The 20,183-nt window shown below is 35.6% G+C and overlaps 1 protein-coding gene across 1 annotated transcript in view; it reads left to right on the forward strand.

Annotated features, from left to right (window-relative positions):
* The window catches only part of KCNN2 (potassium calcium-activated channel subfamily N member 2), a 393,097-nt gene that overhangs the window by 105,866 nt on the left and 267,048 nt on the right, over positions 1-20,183 (forward strand). Inside the window, exon 3 of the mRNA XM_045838087.1 lies at positions 7,589-7,674. The gene's annotated coding sequence lies outside the window, so the exon portion shown is untranslated. The remainder of the gene's footprint in view (positions 1-7,588; positions 7,675-20,183) is intronic.

Consider the following 20,183-nt stretch of genomic DNA (forward strand, 5'->3'; position numbering starts at 1 on the left):
TGGTACTAAAGTATTTATCAGTAATCTGATTTCTTTGTATGCTGCACAGCTATTTTTCTGTTACATTAACTTCATTTTGTATTTTTTGGATCATTCCCATGCAGCTCAGAGAGCACTGAGTTGTGGCCTAATTGTCTTATTATGCAGTATTAAATAATCTATAAAAAAAGAATAGAAGTGTGAATGAAAAGAAATGAGCCTTAGTCACTGTAGGTGGTAGCGGAGAGCAAAATAATGAAATCATCCCCAATGTATATGGAATATTAAGCAGAATGTAGCACTAGAATAAAGACTTTTCAGAATACTTCTTGGAAGGAAACACCCCAAAATGGACCAATGGGGACTTATTTAAATCTGAATTAAGTGAAGACGTATATGTAACTCAAGGAGAGATTCTCTTTTACAAACAATACATCTTATCAATATTTTACACATAATTTAAAATGTCCACATCTTAACTTCATTGAGTAATATATCATAAACCATAAGTTATAATAATTACAGGCTTTTAAAAATTACCTAAGTCATTCCTTTTCAAAGTCATCTGCTTTCTACTATAATTAGAAAAAGGAGGTTGTGAGAAGAACAGATTTATCCAGTTATTTTTTAAATTTATTCATTATGCTATTACAGTTATCCCATTTTCCCCCTTCACTCTTCTCCACCCTGCCCACCCCCTCCCACCCACATTCCCTACCTTTAGTTCATGTCCATGTGTTGTAAGTTCTTTAGCTTCTACATTTCCCACACTATTCCTGCCCTCTCCCTGTCTATTTTCTACCTATTGTCCATGCTACTTATTCTCTATATCTTTTCCCCCTCTCCTTCTCCCACTTCCCTGTTGCTAACCCTCCATGTGATCTCCATTTCTGTGGTTCTGTTCCTGTTCTAGTTGTTTGCTTAGTTTCTTTTGGTTTTGCTTTAGGTGTGGTTGTTAATAATTGTGAGTTTGCTGTCTTTTTACTATACATGTTTTTTTTATCTTCTTTTCTTAGATAAGTCCTTTTAACATTTCATAAAATAAGGGCTTGGTGATGATGAACTCCTTTAACTTGGCCTAATCTGAGAAGCACTTTATCTGCCCTTCCATTCTAAATGAAAGCTTTGCTGGATGGAGCAATCTTGAATGTAGGTCCTTGCCTTTCATGACTTGGAATATTTCTTTCCGGCCCCTTCTTGCCTGCAAGATTTCTTTTGAGAAATCAGCTGACATTCTGATGGGAACTCCTTTGTAGGTAACTGTCCCCTTGTCTCTTGGTACTTCTAGAGTTCTCTCTTTCATTTTTATCTTGGGTAATGTAATTATGATGTGCCTTGACCTGTTCCTCTTTGGGTCCAGCCTCTTTGGGACTCTCTGAGCTTCCTGGACTTCCTGGAAGTCTATTTCCCTTGCTATATTGGGGAAGTTCTCCTTTATTATTTGTTCAAATAACCTTTCCACTTGTTGTTTTTCCTCTTCCCCTTCTGGTACCCCTATAATTCGGATGTTGGAACGTTTAAAGATGTCCTGGAGTTCCCTAAGCCTCCCCTCATTTTTTTGAATTCTTGTTTCTTCATTCTTTTCTGTTTGGTTGTTCCTTTCCTCTTTCTGGTCCCTTCCATTGATTTGAAACCCAGTTTTCTTTCCATCACTATTGGTTCCCTGTGCATTTTCCTTCATTTCTTATTGTAGTCTGCATTTGTTCATCTAATTTATGACCGAAGTCCACCAATTCTGTGAGCATCCTGATCACCAGTGCTTTGAACTGTGCATCTGATAGGTTGGCTATTTCTCGATTGTTTAAAAAAACTGGTTCTGGGGCTTTTAACTCTGTTTGAGCCATCTTTTTAATTTAATTTTATTTTTTTCCTTTGGTCTGGTTGCAACTGTTACATATGAGGGGTGGAGCCTTAGGTGTTCACCACCGTGGGGCACCTCAGTCACTGGGTTGTGACGTTGTATGTGAGGGCGGGGTCCGAGAGGGAACAATGGCGCCTGCTCCGCTTTCTCTAGGACTTCACTCCCCTTTGCCACTTCCCACAAGCAAATTGGGCCCTTCTGGTGCTGGCTCTTGGGCGGGTGGGTTTGTGTACTTTCTTGGACTCTGTGGGTTTCTCCAAAGAGCCTCCTGTGAGGCTGAGAGAATCTCCGGGCCTCAACTTCCATAGGTGTTTTCATTTGGTGCCTTTAGGCTTTGTTTCCCGGCGCTGGGTTCCTGGGTTGTGAGGTCTGTGTCGCTGCCCATTTTTGCTTAGTTTGTCTGCGTGTGAATGTGAGGCTGCAGACAGCCAGCTGCCTTGAGTGCCTCACTGGGTCTGCTCGTTGCCTCCCATGCCCAGGGTCTGCCACTGGTCCATCAGCTGCCCCTGTGCTTCTGGGGTCCACCAACTGCCGTCTGCGCCCTGTGCGCCCACATCTGCCAGCCACCACTTTTTCCTGCCGGTACCCCTCGACCCCTCTCCGTAGGCCTCTGACTTCACCCCTCCTTACCGATCTGGATGTATGTTTGTCAGACTTCCATTCAATTCATTTCTCTCTGTTTTGGTTGTTTTTTGTTTGTAAATTCTTGTTGTCCTTAGTTTTGGTTGTGCGAGGGGGTACAGTGGGACCACCTATGCCTCCATCTTGGCCATATCCAGTTATTTTTTCAAAAGTAGAATTGTTCCTTAACTAGTACTAAATAGTAGTTTCCCATTATAACTGTTTTTTGAAAGTTCCATTCAAGGGAAGATTTTTAAGACCAAAGTTTATAAAAATTGCCATAGTTCTCATAAATGCTAGTTAGATGAATTTGTTTCCTTCTTTAATTGTATTTTCTGTTTATTTTGTTTTTTCTTTTACAAAGTAGACAACTCTGAAAGAGTACACATATCCATACTGAAACCAGACCATTCTTAATATATTTACTAACTTGCTTAATCAAGATTGCTGTTTCTGTGACTTCAACAATCAGCTCCAAATACATGAACTCTCATATATGACTAGATCTTAAATTAAGACTCCCCTTTCTTCCAGGGTTAGTTTCTAAGGTCATTTTACTACTTCTCTCAAATAGATCCTTCCTTCTTTCCCATCATCATCCTCCTTAGGCCTTCCAGACCCTCACAGCTCACCAGCACTGGGGTCGTGGCTCCTTTATGGTCTTCCTACCTCCTTTTCTTGATTCCAGTGCATCTTCCACATGGCCAGACAGCCCTCCTAAAATACTCCTTTCATCCTGGTTTTCACCTACTTAACACCCAAGGAGACTAAAACAGTAACAGCTGCAGACTGAGTTTTCCTCTCATCTTGTTATCACCTCTTTTTTTTAATCACATCTTAACCAAAAGTCCCTCCATTCCAGCCAAGCCAATCTGCGAATTAGACAAGAAAAGAGTTACTTTCCTTCATTGAGAAAGATATTCCTTATGCTCAGTACACTAAACCCTTTCCCTCATGATTATGCACTAAAACTCTAAAGCAGAAAGGAATCATCTTGTCTCCAGGCTTTGAAAAATAGTCAAGTATAGTCACTACAGTTAAATCAATGATCAGATTAGAACCTTAGACACAAAATTATTACAAATCAGATCTTTCTTTGCATTCTCTCCTTGAGCTGCTCTCTCTTCACATCAGAATTTCTACCAGGTATTTCTACACCAATCAGTTCTTGGATTCCAAGCCTCTTGTAAGAGATAAGATGAGATTAATGGATTGTTATCTCATCATCACCTGAAAGTCACCTGTAGCTTTCACATTTTAGGAGTTATTTTTGTGGCTTTATGTTAAAAAATGGATGTAAATTTGCCTTGTAAGTTTTCTGTCTGGGCCAAAATGTTTTTTATCATTTTCCAGCAACTTTAATTACCTAGGATAAGACTATGATATAAACAAGTTTTAGGGCTCTACCTCCTAAGGAAGCATTTTTATTAAAAAATCTGCTATTGAAGCTATTAGGGACTAATGTAGCACTTCATTCTTTTTTTTTTTGTAAAAATTGAGGTATAATTGACATATAACATTAGTTTAAGGTGTCATAATAATTCATTATTGGTTCTTTTAAATGCTAACAGAGAACTCAGTTATTGTATTAAAAAGAACATTAAGTTTGATCTAATGAAGTTACTTCAGCTGGATTCTAGTCTCTGGCTATGGTTTTCAAGTGTGACTCTTTTTTTTTAACCAATAACTTCCCACTTATCTCTTTAGTATGACTTTACTATACCAAGAAAAGGGAAATAGTTTGAATGTTAAATGACATGTGAAAAAATGAAAATCAGGTCTGAGAAAGGAAAATAAACTTTATTTGGTAGTTGGTTTGGGCTGTCATAGAAGGTAATTGACAACACAGGGCTCTGTCATAAATGACAATTATGGATGTTCAGTCTATTTGATTCAGTTTAGAACACTTTGGGAAAACTTGGTAGCTGGTGGATCTCAGTGTCCCTAAAACCAGTATGTATGGACTTCCTAGGACAGAGCATCTCCAAGTGTGGTCTTAGGACCATGTGAATCTGAATCATCTGAGGTTCTGTGTAAAAGAATTCCTAATTCCTAATTCCTGAGCTTCATTCCAGATTTTTAAAAAATGAAATGATTGAGATGGTATCCACAGATGCAGAAAAAGAAGTTGATAAAATCCAACACCAATTCATACTAAAGTTCTCAGTAAACTAGAAATAGAAATTCCATCAGTCTGACAAACAATATCTACAAAAATCTACAGCAAATCAGCTTCATACTTAATGGTGAGAAACTGAAAGCTTCCCCACTGAGATCAAGAACAAGGAATCATTGTCTCCTGTCACTATTGTTTTCAACATCATACTGTAAGTCCTAATAAATGCAATATGAAAAGGAAATAAAACATATACAGAACAGTAAAAAAAGAAATAAAACCCTGTTCACAGATGACACAATTATCTATGTAGAAAATTCAAAAGAGTTGACAAAAAAGCTCCTGAAACTAATAAGGAATCACAACAAGGTTTCAGGATACAAGGTTGATATATAAAAGTAAATTGCTCTCCTATATACCATCAGAACAAGTGGAATTTGAAATTAAAAATAAAATACCATGTATATTAGCACCCATCAAAATACCTAGATACAAAATAACAAAATATGTACAAGTACTATAAGAAAACTACAGAACTCTAATGTAAGAAATCAAAGTATAAGTGTTAATATAGTCCGTGTATTACACAGAAAAAAAGGCTCAATATTGCCAAGAGTTCAGTTTTTCCTATCTACAGACTCAATGCAATCCTAATCAAAATCCAAGGTACTTATTTTGTGGATATTTAAAAACTATTATAAAGTTTATATCAGATGGCAAAAGATCCAGAACAGCCAACACAATATTAAAGAACAGTGGGCTAACCTACCCTGCTTCAATACTTACTGTAAAGCTGTAGTAATCAAGACAGTATGATATTGGTGAAAGAATAGACAAATAGATCAGTAGAACAGAATCAAGAGCTCAGAAATAGCCCTGCATATAGTCATCTGATTTTTGACAAAACATCAAAGGTAATATAATTAATAAAAGAGAGCCTTTTCAACAAATGGTACCTGAACAACTGGACATCTGCATGCAAAAAAAATTGAATCTAAGCACATCCTTATACCTTTAACAAAAGTTAATTCAAAATAGATAACAGACCTAAATGAAAAAATGCAAAAGTACACAATTCCTAGAATATAACATAGGAGAAAATCTAGATGACCTTGAATTTGGCTGTGACTTTTAGATATAACACCAAAGGCACAGTCTATAAAGAAAGAATTGATAAGCTGGAATTTAATGAAATTAAAATTTCTGCTCTGGAAAATTTCTTTCCTACAGTGTCAAGAGAATGAAAAGATTAGCCATAGACTGGGAAAAAATATATTTAAAAGACATATATGATAAATGGCTATTATCCAAAATTTACAAAGAACTCTTGAAACACAGCAATAAGCAAACAACTAACATGATTAAAAATGAGCCCAAAACCATAATAGACACCTCTCCAAAGAAGATTTTACAAATGACAAGCATGTGACAAGATGCTTCACATTGTACATCATCAGGGAAATGTAAATTAAAACAACAGTGAGATACCACTACAAACCTGTTAAAATAGCCCAAATCCAGAACATTGACAGTACCAACACCTGGAGAGGATGTGACACAAGGAACTCTCGTTCATTGCTGGTTAGAATGCAAAATAGTTCATTTACTTTGGAATACTCTTAACCTTACAAATCAAACCTATGAAATAATTTTGCGTACCTCCAGGTTCCGGATATAATACATTGGAAGTGTATATTTAAAACTTATAATTAAAATAGCATTGTTATGGGAGGGAGGTGGGGGGATGGGGGGTGGGCTGGGATGGGAGTAAAAGACAGAAAACTACTTGAAAAACAATGAAAATCAAAATAAATAAATAAAATAAAATAGCATTGTTAATTGATTCATTGGCCACCTCCCTTAACACCCCTGACATAAAAGTACTTGACAAAATATTTTAAAATATTTATTTAAAGTACCTAAAGGCTACATCACTGTGACAGTAAGCAAAAGAAAAGTATCATTCATAAAACAAGAAAAAGGAATCATGAAACACACATAGACAGATGTTTTCCAGAACAGGGAAAACAAAGAAGAATCAATCAGAAATTCTGAAATTGAAAACAATGGTTATTTTTTAATTAATAGATGGACATACTAAAGAGATAATTAATAAATTACAAGACTTAGAACAAAACACTAAGAGTTTAAAAAAGTAAAGTTAGACCTGGATCAGGAAATAGATTGAGAAGTTTCAACATGCCTCATATGTCTTAAATATGACATATATATTACATATTTTGTGTATATAAATATTTATATTTTATATATGTGTATATATACATATGACGATGAAAAAGAGGCTAGATTTGAAGAAATGAGCACATATCTTTGGAATTAAAGAAAGACATAGACCCTCAGACAGGTAATGACTGAAGTGGTGAATACGAGAAATAAAAATCCTGTATACAGTATAGTGACACCACCAGCCTACATGACACTTTTGTGCCATATGTATATATCAGTAACCTCTGACAGATGCTGTCCTTTAATTTTATGTCTTGAGCAAGTGCCCATTGGCCTAGTGTGTAGTCCCCCATGTGCTTCCTTTTTTTTTTAAATTTTATTTTAATCATTGTTCAAGTACAGCTTTCTCCCTTTTACTCCCATTCCAGCCCACCCACCCAACCCTCCCCACTTCCCTCCCATTACCACCCTCCCCCTAGTTTTTGTCCATGTGTCCTTTAAATTTGTTCCTGTAAACCCTTCCCATTCTCCCCTGAAATTCCCTCTTCTCTCCCCTCTGATTTAGCTATCTATATTCCTTTGTGCAGGGCAAGAATTACAGAATGAGAGAATCTAATTAGTATTTGTTTTACAGATTTTTTTACAAAGTATCAATGATTGCACTGAGTATTTCTCCCTAATGTTAATACTAGAAGGTAATAGAATAAAATCATTAATGCAGAGGGAAAAGGAGTCATAACCTGGGGGTCTATACAAAACAATATTTTCAAGAGTCAGTATAAATAAAGTTTTGGACAAAATGTAATAGAATTTACTTCTTACAGATTCCTTCTGAGGGAACTATAAAAGGATGGACTCCAGCAAGAGGAAAAGTGAATCAAAGGAATGAAGTGGGATATAAGCAATAGTGGTAAGTAAAAAAAAAAAAAAAGTAAAATATGTGCATTTAATTCAAATATAAAACAAGGTGATTTTATATAAAAAGTTGTTAAAGTTAGGTCAGCTGAATTTACTTTGATGGGACTCTCTACTTAGGGTGTCACATATTTACAATCTAGAAACTCACTCTTTTCAGCTCTTAACTCTTTCACTAGCTGACCATCACACATTATTAACAAAATATAAACAGTTGGAATTCCAATAATGTAAGAAAAAACAGAAAGTAACTTTTTATTTGTCTTTATAATCCCTGGGAAGTATCACCTGGTGCTTAGAAAAGTGTCTGCCATGTAAAAGATGCTCAAGTTTTTTTATCTCTCAAAACAATTTCTCAAGCTAATAAATATGTTCTTAATTAGATTTTAGGAATAATTTCTGATAAGAGATGGCATTTTGGTGGGATTATATGTCAGTGCATAGAATCATATCATTGGCTTCTTCTTACTAGAAGACAGTGATAAAAATGAAGCTGACTAGCCCTGGCTGGCATAGCTCAGTGGATTGAGCGCGGGCTGCGAACCAAAGTGTCACAGGTTCAATTCCTAGTCAGGGTACATGCCTGGGTTACAGGCCATGACCCCCAGCAACCACACATTGATGTTTCTCTCTCTCTCTTTCTCCCTCCCTTCCCTCTCTAAAAATAAATAAATAAATAAAATCTTTAAAAAATGAAGCTGATTAAAGATATATTTCAATGTTTACATTTTAAAAACTTCTAGCAAGCTTCAAAGAATAATCGTAGGGGAGGCAGTTTGCTGTGGAGTTTTTTAGGTCTTTGAATAAATCAGCATATTTTGCCATATGTAATGTGTACCCATTTTTGGCCCAAAGGAAAAAAATTTTCATTTTAATTTTTAATTCGATCATTTATTTATTTGTATTTAGATACTTGTTTTTGTATTATGCAGAAATTTTAGTATTTATTTTTGAACAAATTATGGTACAAAGAATTTTATATAACAAATAATTATAAAACACAAGAACAGATACAAGGTATTTCAGGCACTACCCATGTATAATACACTTCCTATTTTTCCCATAAAAATTTGGGCAAAAATAGTGCACATTATACATTGCAAAATATGGTAAGTTTAATATTACTTGGTTTTCTTTATACAATAAAAAAAATGGTTGGAAAGGAGAAACATATTTTTAAAGATAAAGTCCCTAGTGAAGTGTTCTCTTAGGGTATGTCACCCAGTTATTTTTATATGGACCAGAGAGGCATAAGTTTTTCACTTTCACTTCCTCAGCCTTGAAGCAATTTTTGTATTGAAGCTCCATTGTTACCCTAGTATTAATTTAGGGGATTCTCAAAGGTGGCCCAGCAATTTCAGTCTTGTGGCAAAATCATCATCTTGGCAGAGTAACAGTCATTCTCTTATACTTTGGCTTCACACCCAGCTTGCCAGTCAGAAGTTGGGTATATTTATGGTGCTGGCACTTATAGTTGAGGAACTTTTGCTAATTCTGTGATTACCTTAGAAAGACATGGTTTTTATCCATACTTATGGCTGCTGAGTCTGACTGAGCCCTTAATGTTAAAAGCTAGACTTTTCATGAAGCGAGTGGTCCTGGTCTCAAAATATCTGTCTATTTGGTACTTGTTGGAAAGTCAGCTATGAAAAAGTCTAGGTTTTATATATGTTTTATTGTTGTTGTTGTTGTTTTATCTTTATTATAATATTTTCCACTACCATTTACTCCCCTTACACCACTGTACCCCCACAATAACCACACTATTGTCCATGTCTGAGTTCTTTTTCCTTTTTGCTCAATCCCTCTACCCCCTAATCTGACCTCCTGCATACTAACTGTCATCTGTTCTCCATCTATGAGTCTGCCTCTCTTTTGCTTGTTAGTTCAGTTTGTTCATTAGATTCCACATGAGTGAAATTATGTGGTATATGCCTTTCTCTGACTGGCTTATTTCACTTAGCATAATGATCTCCAGGTCTATCCATGCTGTCGCAAAGGGTAAAATTTTCTTCTTTTTTACAGCTGAGTAGAATTCCACTGTATAATGTCCCATAGTGATTTTATCCACTCATCTATTGATGGACACTTGGGCTGCTTCCATATTTTGGCTATTATAAATAATGCCACAATGAACATAGGGGCAGTTATGTTCTTTCAAATTAGTTTTTAGGGTTCCTTCAGATATATTCCTAGAAGTGGGATTGCTGGGTCAAAAGATAGATCCATTTTTTATTTTTTGAGTTATCTCCATACTGCTTTCCACAGTGGCTGCATCAATCTGTATTCCCATCAACAGTGCAAAAGTGTTCCCCTTTTTCCATGTCCTCGCCAGAGCTTGTTTGTTGATTTATTGATGATAGCCATTCTGACAAGTGTGAGATGGTATCTCATTGTGGTTTTTATTTGCATTTCTTTGATGATTAGTGATGTTGAGTATCTTTTCATATGTCTATTGTCCATCTGTATGTCCTCTTTGGAGAAGTGTCTATTTGGGTCCTCTGCCCATTTTTTAATTCAGTTTTTTGTTTTTTTTGGTGTTGAGTTTTGTAAGTATTTAATTAATTTTGGATATTAACACCTTATCAGATGTCTCAGCAAATATGTTCTCCCACTCTGTAGGTTGTCTTTTTTATTTTGTTGATGATTTCCTTTCCTGTGAAGAAACTTTTTAGTTTGATAAAGTCCCATTTGAGTATTTTTCCTTGTGTTTCCCTTGCCTGGGGAGATATATCCAATAAAAAATTTCTGCAAGCAATGTCTGAGATTTTGCTGCCTATTTCTTCTAGGATTTTTATGGTTTTGGCTCTAATGTTTAAGACTTTCATCCATTTTGAATTTATTCTTGTATGTGGTATAAGAAGGTGGTCTAGTTTCATTTTTCTGCTTGTTCCTGTCCAATTTTCCCAGCACCATTTATTGAATAAACTGTCTTTACCCAACTGTACGTGCTTGCTTCCTCTGTCAAATATTAACTGTCAATAAAGGTGTGGGTAAACCTTTTACTGGGCTCTCTATTCTGTTCCATTGATTAATGTGTCTGTTTTTATGCCAGTACCAAGCTGTTTCGAATACTATGGACTTATAGTTTGATATTAGGTAGCATGATTACTTCAACTTTGTTCTTCTTTTTCAAGATTGCTGTGGCTATGCAGGGCCTTTTGTAGTTCCATATACATTTTTTAAGTAGTTTTTCTAGTTCTGTGAAATATATCATTGGAATCTTGATAGGTGTTACATTGAGTCTATAGACTGTTTTTGGTGATACAGACATTTTAATTATGTTAATTCATATTATCCATGAAAACAGTATGTACTTCCACTTATTTGCATCTTCTTTAATTTCTCCCTTCAGTGCCTTATGATATTCTGAATACAGGTCTTTTACATCCTTGTTAAGGTTTATTCCTAGGTGTTTTATTCTTTTTGAAGCAATTGTGAATGGCATTTGCTTAATTTCCCTTTCTGTTAGTTCCTTATTGGCATATTAAAATGCAACTGATTTCTGAATATTAACTTTGTATCCTGCTACTTTGCTTAATTCATTTATCAGTTCTAGTAGTCTCTTGGTGGAATCTTTGAGGTTCTGTGTGTACAATATCATGTCATCTGCAAATAAAGTCAATTTTACTTTTTCTTTTCCAAATTGCATGCCTTTTATTTCTTCTTCATATCTTATTGCTGTGGCTAGGACTTTCAGTACTATGTTGAATAACAGAGGTGAAAGTGGACATTCCTGTCTTGTTTCCAACAGGGATGGGGAATGTTTGTAATTTTTACCCATTTAGTGAGATGCTTACAGTGGGTTTGTCATATATGGTCTTTATTATGTTTTGGTATGTTCCCTCTCTTCCCACTTTGCTGAGAGTTTTTATCATAAACTAGTGCCGGATTTATCAAAAGCTTTTCCTACATCTATTGATATAATCATGTGGTTGTTGTCCTTCATTTTGTTTATGTGGTGAATCACATTTATTGACTTATGAATGCTATACCTATCTTGCATTGCTGGAATAAATCCCATTTGATCATGGTGTATGATCTTGCTGATGCATTGCTGTATTTGGTTTACTAATATTGTGTTGAGGATTTTAGCATCTATGTTCATCAGTGATATTGGCCCATATTTTTTTTCTTTGTAGTGTCTTTATCTGGTTTTGGAATTAGGATAATGCTGGCCTGATAAAATGAGTTTGGGAGCCTTCCCTCCTCTTGAATTTTATAAAAATAGTTTTAGAAGCAGAGATATTAGTTCTTCTTGGAACGTTTGGTAAAATTCACCTATGAAGCCATCTTGTCTGGGGCTTTTTTTGTTGGGAGTTTTTTATTACTGCTTCAATTTCAGTAGGTGTAATCTGTCTATTCAGATTCTCTGATTCTTCCTGATTTGTTTTTGGAAGATTGTATGTTTTTAGGAATTAATCCATTTCATTCAGGTTGTCCCCTTTGTTAGCATACAATTGTTCATTATATTTTCTTAAAATCCTTTTTATTCCTATGGTGTCAGTTGTTATTTCTCCACTTTCATTTCTGATTTTATTTATTTGGTCCTTTCTCTTTCTTTCTTGTTGAGTTTGGTTAAAGGCTTGTCAACCTTATTTATATTTTCAAAAAAACCCAGCTCTTTGATTTATTGATCTTTTGTATCATTTTTTAGACTTCATTTCATTTATTTCTTCTTGTTCTTAATTATTTCTTTCCTTCCACTCACGTTGGGCTTTGTTTGTTGTTCTGTTCAGTTTCCTTTAAGTGTGAAGTTAGATTGTTTATTTGAGCTTTTTCTTGTTTTTTTTTTTGAGATAGGTCTGTAATGCTATGAATTTCCCTCTTAGGATTGCTCTACCAATGTCTCACAGATTTTGGATTGTTGTGTCCTCATTTTTATTTGTTTCAAGGTATCTTTTGATTTCTTCCTTCATTTCATTGTTGACCCATTTGCTGTTTAATAACATGTTATTTAGCTTTCATGTCTTTGTGTGTTTTTCAGTGTTCTTCTTGTGATTGATTTCTAGTTTCATAGCACTGTGGTCAGAAAAGAGGCTTGATATAATTTCAGTTTTCTTAAATTTATTGAGACTTGTTTTATGTTCTAGCAGGTGGTCTATCCTAGAAAATGTTCCATGTGCATTTGATAAGTATGTGTATTATGCTACTTTGTGGTGAAATGCTCTGAAGATATCAATTAAATCTATTTGATCTAGTGTGTCATTTAAGCCTGCTGTCTCCTTATTGATTTTTTGCCTGGGAGATCTATCCATTGAAGTCAATGTGGTGTTAAAATACCCAACTATAATTGTATTTCTGTCAATCTATCCTTTTATGTCCATTGAGATTTGCTTCATATATTGAGATGCTCCTATGTTGGGTCCATAAATGTTTACTATGGTTATATCCTCTTGTTGTATTGTTCCCTTCATCAGTATGTAGTGTCCTTTGTCTCTTACTATAGTCTTGGTTTTAAAGTCTGTTCTGTCAGATATAAGTGCTACTATCCCAGCTTTTTTTTCTTTTCCATTTGTATGAAATATCTTTTTCCAATCCTTTACTTTTAGTCTGTGTGCATCTCTTTACCTGAGAGAGTCTCTTGGAGGTAGCATATTTATGGGTCTTGTTTTCTTATTCATTCAGGTACCCTATGTCTTTTGGTTGGAGCATTTAAGCCATTTACATTTCAGGTGATTATTGATAGACATGTAATAGTGCCATTTACTGTTAGACTATTTTCCTCTGTTTTTCCCCCCTTTCTCTTTTTCTTTTTCTTCTTCTTAAAACAAGTCCTTTAACATTATTTGTTGCAATATCGGTTTGGTGTTAACAAACTCCTTTAGATTTTTGTTGTCTAGGAAACTCCTTATTTCTTCTTTGATTTTTAAATGGTAGCATTGCTGAGTAAAGTAGCCTTGGTTGTAGGCCCTTGATTTTCATCACCTTGAATATTTCATGCCACTTCCTTCTGGCCTGAAATGTTTCTGGTGCATAATCAGATGACAGTCTAATTTGTGCTCCCTTGTCGGTAAGTACCTGCTTTTCTCTTGTGGCTGTTAGGATTCTCTCCTTATCTTTAAGCCTTGTCATTTTAATTATGATGTGTCTCAGTGTAGGCCTCTTTGGGTCCAACTTGTTTAGGACTCTCTGAGCTTTCTGGACTTGTGCGACTTTTTCCTTCACCAGATTAGGGAAGTTCTCGGTCATTATTTCTTCAAATAGGTTTTCAATTCTTTGCTCATTCTCTTCTTCTTCTGGTAATCCTATGATGAGGATGTTGTTATGCTTTATGTTGTCCAAAATATTTCTTAATGTCTCCTCATTTTTTTAAATTCCTTTTTTCTTTTTGCTGCTCTGCCTCTTTGTTTTTTTCTACCTTGATTTCCAAAACACTGATTTGATCCTCTGCTTCATATAACTTATTGTTTATTCCTTCCAGTATATTATTTATCTCAGATATTGAATTCTTTATTTCTGACTGATCCTTTTTTATGGTTTCTCTGTCTTTTTTTCATGCTGTTGAGTATCCTTATAATCATTACTCTAAAATCTCTTCTGATAAATTGCTTACTTCCATTTCATCTAGTTCTTCTGTAAATTCTCTTGTTCTTTCATTTTGGGTCTACTTCTTTGTCTTCCCATTTTGGCTGCTTCTTTGTATTTTCCACCTTAGATACTAAACTAATCAACAGATGAGCTGATCTTTTGTTAACCTAACCAATCTATAATCAGCAGTCAGACTTAAGCACCACAGAGTGGGGCAAAGTAATACCTGGGCATGGGGCTATTGCTTACCTTCAGGCTGAAGCCATTCAGAGAAGAGTGCTCTGCCTGGGAGAGATGGCTTCTGTGGTATGGGATATGACTCAGCACTAGGATCCTAATGGTTGTTCCTTCAGTTCTCTCCCCCCAGAATTTGCTCAAGTGTCTCTAGTCCACTTCCCTTTGCCAGCATCCAGAGTAAGTCTACAAACAAACTTTTGTGCTTTGTCCCTTTAAAAGGCTCTCTGCATCTCCAGGAGTCTGTCTGTGGCTGACAGAATCCCGGGTGCTTTTCACAATTGGAGGATTTCTGGGTTCCTTTTCAGCTCTGGTGTTGTAGCTTGGGGACCCCAGTTTAGGCTTTAGACTCCACTCTTATCAGGCAAAACCCCTTGGCCACTGAAATGTCCCTCCAGCATTTCAGCTGCCACCCATGGGAGCCCAGCCAGCCCTCTCATGTCTCCTCCACACTCTCTACCAGTCATGTTGTACTGAAGTGTTTTCTTCTGTCTGTCCATGATTATAAGGCTTCTCTAGCTAGTGTTTAGTTGGTTTTTCAAGATGATCTTTCTACAATTTAGTTGTAATTACAGATTGGTCCTGGGAGGAGGTCAGTGTAGCTTTCACTTACTCTGCCATCTTGGATCCCATCTGTTTTGTTGTCTTTGATTTGGAGGTATTGATTATTAAAACTGATGATGTAGCTAACTGCTGAGAGTCTGCCACCTAGGGAGTATATATTTGGACTCAGATATTTAATTACTTAGGGCAGAAGGATGATGCGAGGGCTCATAACCCATATTGAGGTCTTTTCTGCCTCCTTTCCTTCTATCTTTCTGTCTACTAACAGCCAGTTAGCATCCACTGACTCTTTTTTTACAAAAATAAAATATAAACCTAATGAATAGCTAATCATTTCTGCTCTCTTATGTTACATATTTAAAAGCGGGTATATAATTTGGGTCAACAGTTAAAGAAATGGATAAACCTAACTATAGTTATATTTCAATTAATAGCATCCATTGTTTCACATTAATGCTTTCCCAGACTTGGATATAAAAGTAACCTGTGATTTATCTGCTGGAATCAAAAGATTTCCAAGACATGTAGTGAGGATTCTTGTGCTTTGGTGCTTCAGAAATACTTGCTTGGAGAAAAAAAAAGACCTCAAGGAAATACTTTTATTTTTCTTTCAATATCATCTTGAACTAACTGCTTTGAAATTACAAGAAAGAAGGGATACATGTCCATTTTCCTTACCCATATTTCTAAATGTTTCAATAGAATATATCAATAGTGTATAGTGCATTGCACATATAATAGAATTAATGGGCATTTTGATGATAAGACAGAAGTTGCACTGGACACTAGAAGCCAGCCATGATAGGTAGGGAAGTGTACTATTCAGATTCCATTTAATAAATATAAACCACAGTAATTTTAACAGAATTTCATATAAAGAATTGTCAGGTAGGAATTAAAAATATGTAAAAGGGAGCAGTGAGAAAGAAAAAGGTTTCACAGAACATCCTTACGGCTAAGGGAATAAAGGGAGGAGGTTAGGATTATTAAAATTTAGAAGGTTGGATGAGGGACTCTGATTGGGACTCAGATTGCTGGGGATCAGTGTTAGTGCTTCAGAAATAACAGAGGTGCTACATGAGACAGGGAACCAAACCTTGGAGGAAGGGGCACCAGTTGGCTACAGGGGATCCGATAAGGAGGGGCTACAATGATGTTGGTCCTGCCAGTACTGGGAAAAAAAAATCTAACTGGACCCCTAGCCAATATTTTGGTTAGAGCATCATCCCACACACCCACACCAAAAGGTGGTGGGCTCAATCCCTGGTCAGGGCACAGATGGGAGGCAACCAATTGATGTTTCTCTCTAACATATTCTCTCTCTCTCTCTCTCTCTCTCTCTCTCTCTCTCTCTCTCTCTCTCTCTCTCTCTCTCTCTCATTCCCCCCTCCCTGCTTTCCCCCCTCTCTCTCCTGTTCACTTTTTCTCTGTCTAAAATTTATAAAAATAATGTTTTTTAAATTTTTAAAAATCTAACAGGAGTCAACTGTATTACTAGAGCAACCAGCCACTAGCAGGGATTCTCTTTGTTGGGTGGTGCTGAAAATAACAGGAATCAAAGCAGAACCAGGAGGTAACCTAGTAGGAAGTACTTCTTCTCCCTCCTCTTATCTACTCTCTCTCTCTAGTGCACCCTGTTGCCAGAGCCTAGAAGTGATGTAGCTAGTAAAAAACTGCTTTGCAGAGTCCCAGCCGCAGAATCACAAATAGTGAGGAAAAAAGAGTAGATTTGAAGCTAAGAGATGATAGCTTAATATCAAGCACAAAAAACAAACAAACAAAATTTAAAAAATGACTTGGCTTACTTGCCTTCTGTATGATTATTTCATGAGGATTACATTTGATTTTTGTGGCCTTAATGTTTTAGGTAAAAGTAACCATTTTTCAGAAAATATTTTTATTGCTGAATTAGCTCAATGGAAGTGACAAGAAAGTCATTGAATAAATATGGTTGGCTGAACAAATGCATGTGCTTTCCCAAGTCTTTTGAAATGGCTGAAAAGGTATTTTTAAAAGTAACCCTAATTTTAAAACAATAATAATTCATGACAGAAAGAAAGCAGATGAGGAAAAAGGAAAGCTGATGACTTTGATTGATGCAGAACAGCACTGTAGAAAAGGCAAGTTCAAAGGAAAGCAGGCAACGCTGCTGCAGATGTGGGAATGATTTCCAGAGAGCTGCAACCTTCAAGTCAATGAATGCAAGAAGTGGTTGAGGCATCTGGAACATAGGGATCATTAATAGTGTCATTTCTTTCTGAGGGATAAAGCCAGTCTCCAGTGGTGCTGAGCAGTGAGAAGTAGCAGTAGCAGTTGGCTGTCAGGATAAAGTGATGACTGTATGTAGGCTGTAAAATCAAAGAATAGTCCCTCGTGTGGCTAGTGACCTCCAGGAGGAGTGTGGAGCAGCAGGGCAGAAGACTGGGTACAAACAAACTCAGCAACAAAACATGCCCTGTGCTCTCCCACAAGCCCCTGAGGGAGCTGTCCAAGAAAGGAGCAGGCATCTCAAAGAGTTGGACACTGACTCTGGAATACAAAGATAACCAGAGAACTAAGGACTGCATGAGAAATCTATCACTATGAAAGTCAGTAAATTCACCAAATTGATGACTATACACCTGAAAATTTAGTTACCTGACTAAACAAAAAACTATAATTGATATTGGAGAGATGATATAATGATATTGAAGAGATTTTTTAAAAGCCACTATTGGTAGAAAGATAAATATCTTGGTAATTATAAATCATTGGTCATTTAAAAATAATCTTAATTATAAAATAATTTATGAAAGGAAGAGAGCAGATGGGGAAAAAAAGAAAGCAGATGAATTTGATTCCTACAGAACAACATGGATTAACAACAATACTTATTCTAATTAAATATCTTAGTAGAAATTTCAATATCTCATTAGTTAGCTTAATGACAAAGTAGACACAGCTAGAGAATGAGTTAAAAAGTCAAGGGTTTCTTCAATATACAGAAGCAGAAACAGACATTTAAAATGACTACTGCCATAAATGTTGAAAAAATTTATGTTACATGGAAGATGGGCCCAGAATGTGCAATATCATTTGTCTTCTAAGCATTCCAAGTGCATAGAATAGAGAGGGTAAAATGGAAGATGAATCAGATAAATTATTTATGAAACATTTCAAAGTGAAGTGCAATACTAATGCAAAGGGCCCTCCAAGTGACCAGTGAATTAAATAATAAAAGATACGCACTTCTGTCTCTTGTCTTCACTGTTGTATCCCTAACATATAAAACAGTGATTGGCCCAAAGTAGGTCCTCAGTGAATATTTATTGAGTGAATAAAGCTAAACATAAAATGATAAGTGGATAAAGAAAAAAATCCCAAATGCCTACAAAGAAAAAAAAGACAGAAGTGAGAATTAGGTTTGCATTAAACTCAACAATAGGAAATACTACGTGGGGCAAAATTTCAAATTCTGAAGGATATTGATTTTGAACCTAATCTTATAGCCAGTCACATGAACAGTTAAGGGTGAGTGTAAAACAAAACAACAAATATGCTAAGGCTCAGAAAAGTACTAATTTGCAGACCTTCTGTAAAATAAGCATTTAAACTTGTGGTCTGTCACGACAAATATGATTGAAGAAGGATATAGACTGGTAAGCAAGTAAACCAATAAAACAGGTAGTAAAGTCCATAAAGTCATCCTTCATCTAAACAACATAACAATCCGGGACTGAAATCCCCAGTACCTCACCAGAGGGAGTCAGGTGATGGTTAAGGGTTCAGTGGAGATTACACAGTAGGAGAAAGGAAAAAATTCCTGTGTTTTTTTTTCAGTCAGTTTATATACCAATACATTTAATTAAAAAATATGTTTATCATAAGGGAAACCATAGATACAATGTTCTTAAAATACATGGAATAAAAGAATCTTTTAGAGTATTTGATTTTTAATAATATTTGATTTTTTTAATTTTTAAAGTTTTTTAATTTTTAAATTACAGCTGACATTCAGTATTATATTAGTTTCAGGTGTACAACACAGTGTTTAGACATTTATATAATTTATGAAGTGATCCCCCAAAAGTCTAGTACTCATATGACCCCATTCATAGTTATTGCAATACTACTGATTTGGTTCTCTATGCTATACTTTTTATCCCTATGATTATTTTGTAACTGCCAACTTGTACTTCTTAAATCCTCGATCTTTTTCACTCAGTCCTCCAACCAACCCCCACCCACCCCAGTCTGTTCTCTGTATATTTGAGTTTGTTTCTATTTTGTTTGTTTGTTCATTTTATTTTTTTAGAGTTCACGGATAAGTGAAATCATATGGTATTTCTTTTTCTCTGTTTCTGTCTAACTTATTCCACTTAGCATATTACCTGCTAGATCCATCCATGCTGTCTCAAATGTTAAGATTTCATTCTTTTTTTATGGCCGAGCAACATTCCATTGTATTTATGTACCACTTGTTCTTTATTCAGTCATCTGTTGATGGACACTTAGGGTACTTTCATTCCTTGACTATTGTAAATATGCTACAGTGAACAAGGGTGTGTGCATATCTTATCAAATTAGTGTTTTTTTAATTTAATCTTTATTATATTTTTTCCATTACCATTTAGTCTCCTTATAACCCCATCCCCCCAGAAATCACCACACTGTCAAGTTAATGTTTTGGATTTCTTTGTATAAATACCCAGAAGTGTGACTGCTGGGTCGTATGATAGTTCTATTTTTAAATTTTTGAGGAACCGCTATACTGTTTTCCACAGTGGCTGCACCAGTCTGCATTCCCACCAACAGTGCACATAGGTTCCCTTTTCTCCACACCCTCCTCAGACAACATATGTTAGTTGTTGATTTATTGATGATAGAAATTCTGACAGGTTTGAGGTGATACCTCATTGTGGTTTTAATTTGAATTTCAATACAAGCTTATTAACATTGATAGATACTGTCAAGTCCTCAGTAGCAAAGTTGACTTATTTATACTCCATCAACAATATTTAGAAGTATTTCTTTACTTTCAAAATATTTAATATAAACAAGTCATTTTTCTTTCAATCTGAGCTTATTGTGCAACTTGCCCTTTATTATAATAACAATGTATTATGGCTATCCCTTGAGGTCATTAAAAAGAGAGTTCTAACTCATTCTTTTAAATAGCTGTTTCATACTAGCTGG

This window comes from Phyllostomus hastatus, unplaced genomic scaffold (assembly GCF_019186645.2).
Source record: "Phyllostomus hastatus isolate PE091 unplaced genomic scaffold, TTU_PhHast_1.1 phas_contig_254, whole genome shotgun sequence".
Lineage (NCBI taxonomy): Eukaryota > Metazoa > Chordata > Mammalia > Chiroptera > Phyllostomidae > Phyllostomus > Phyllostomus hastatus.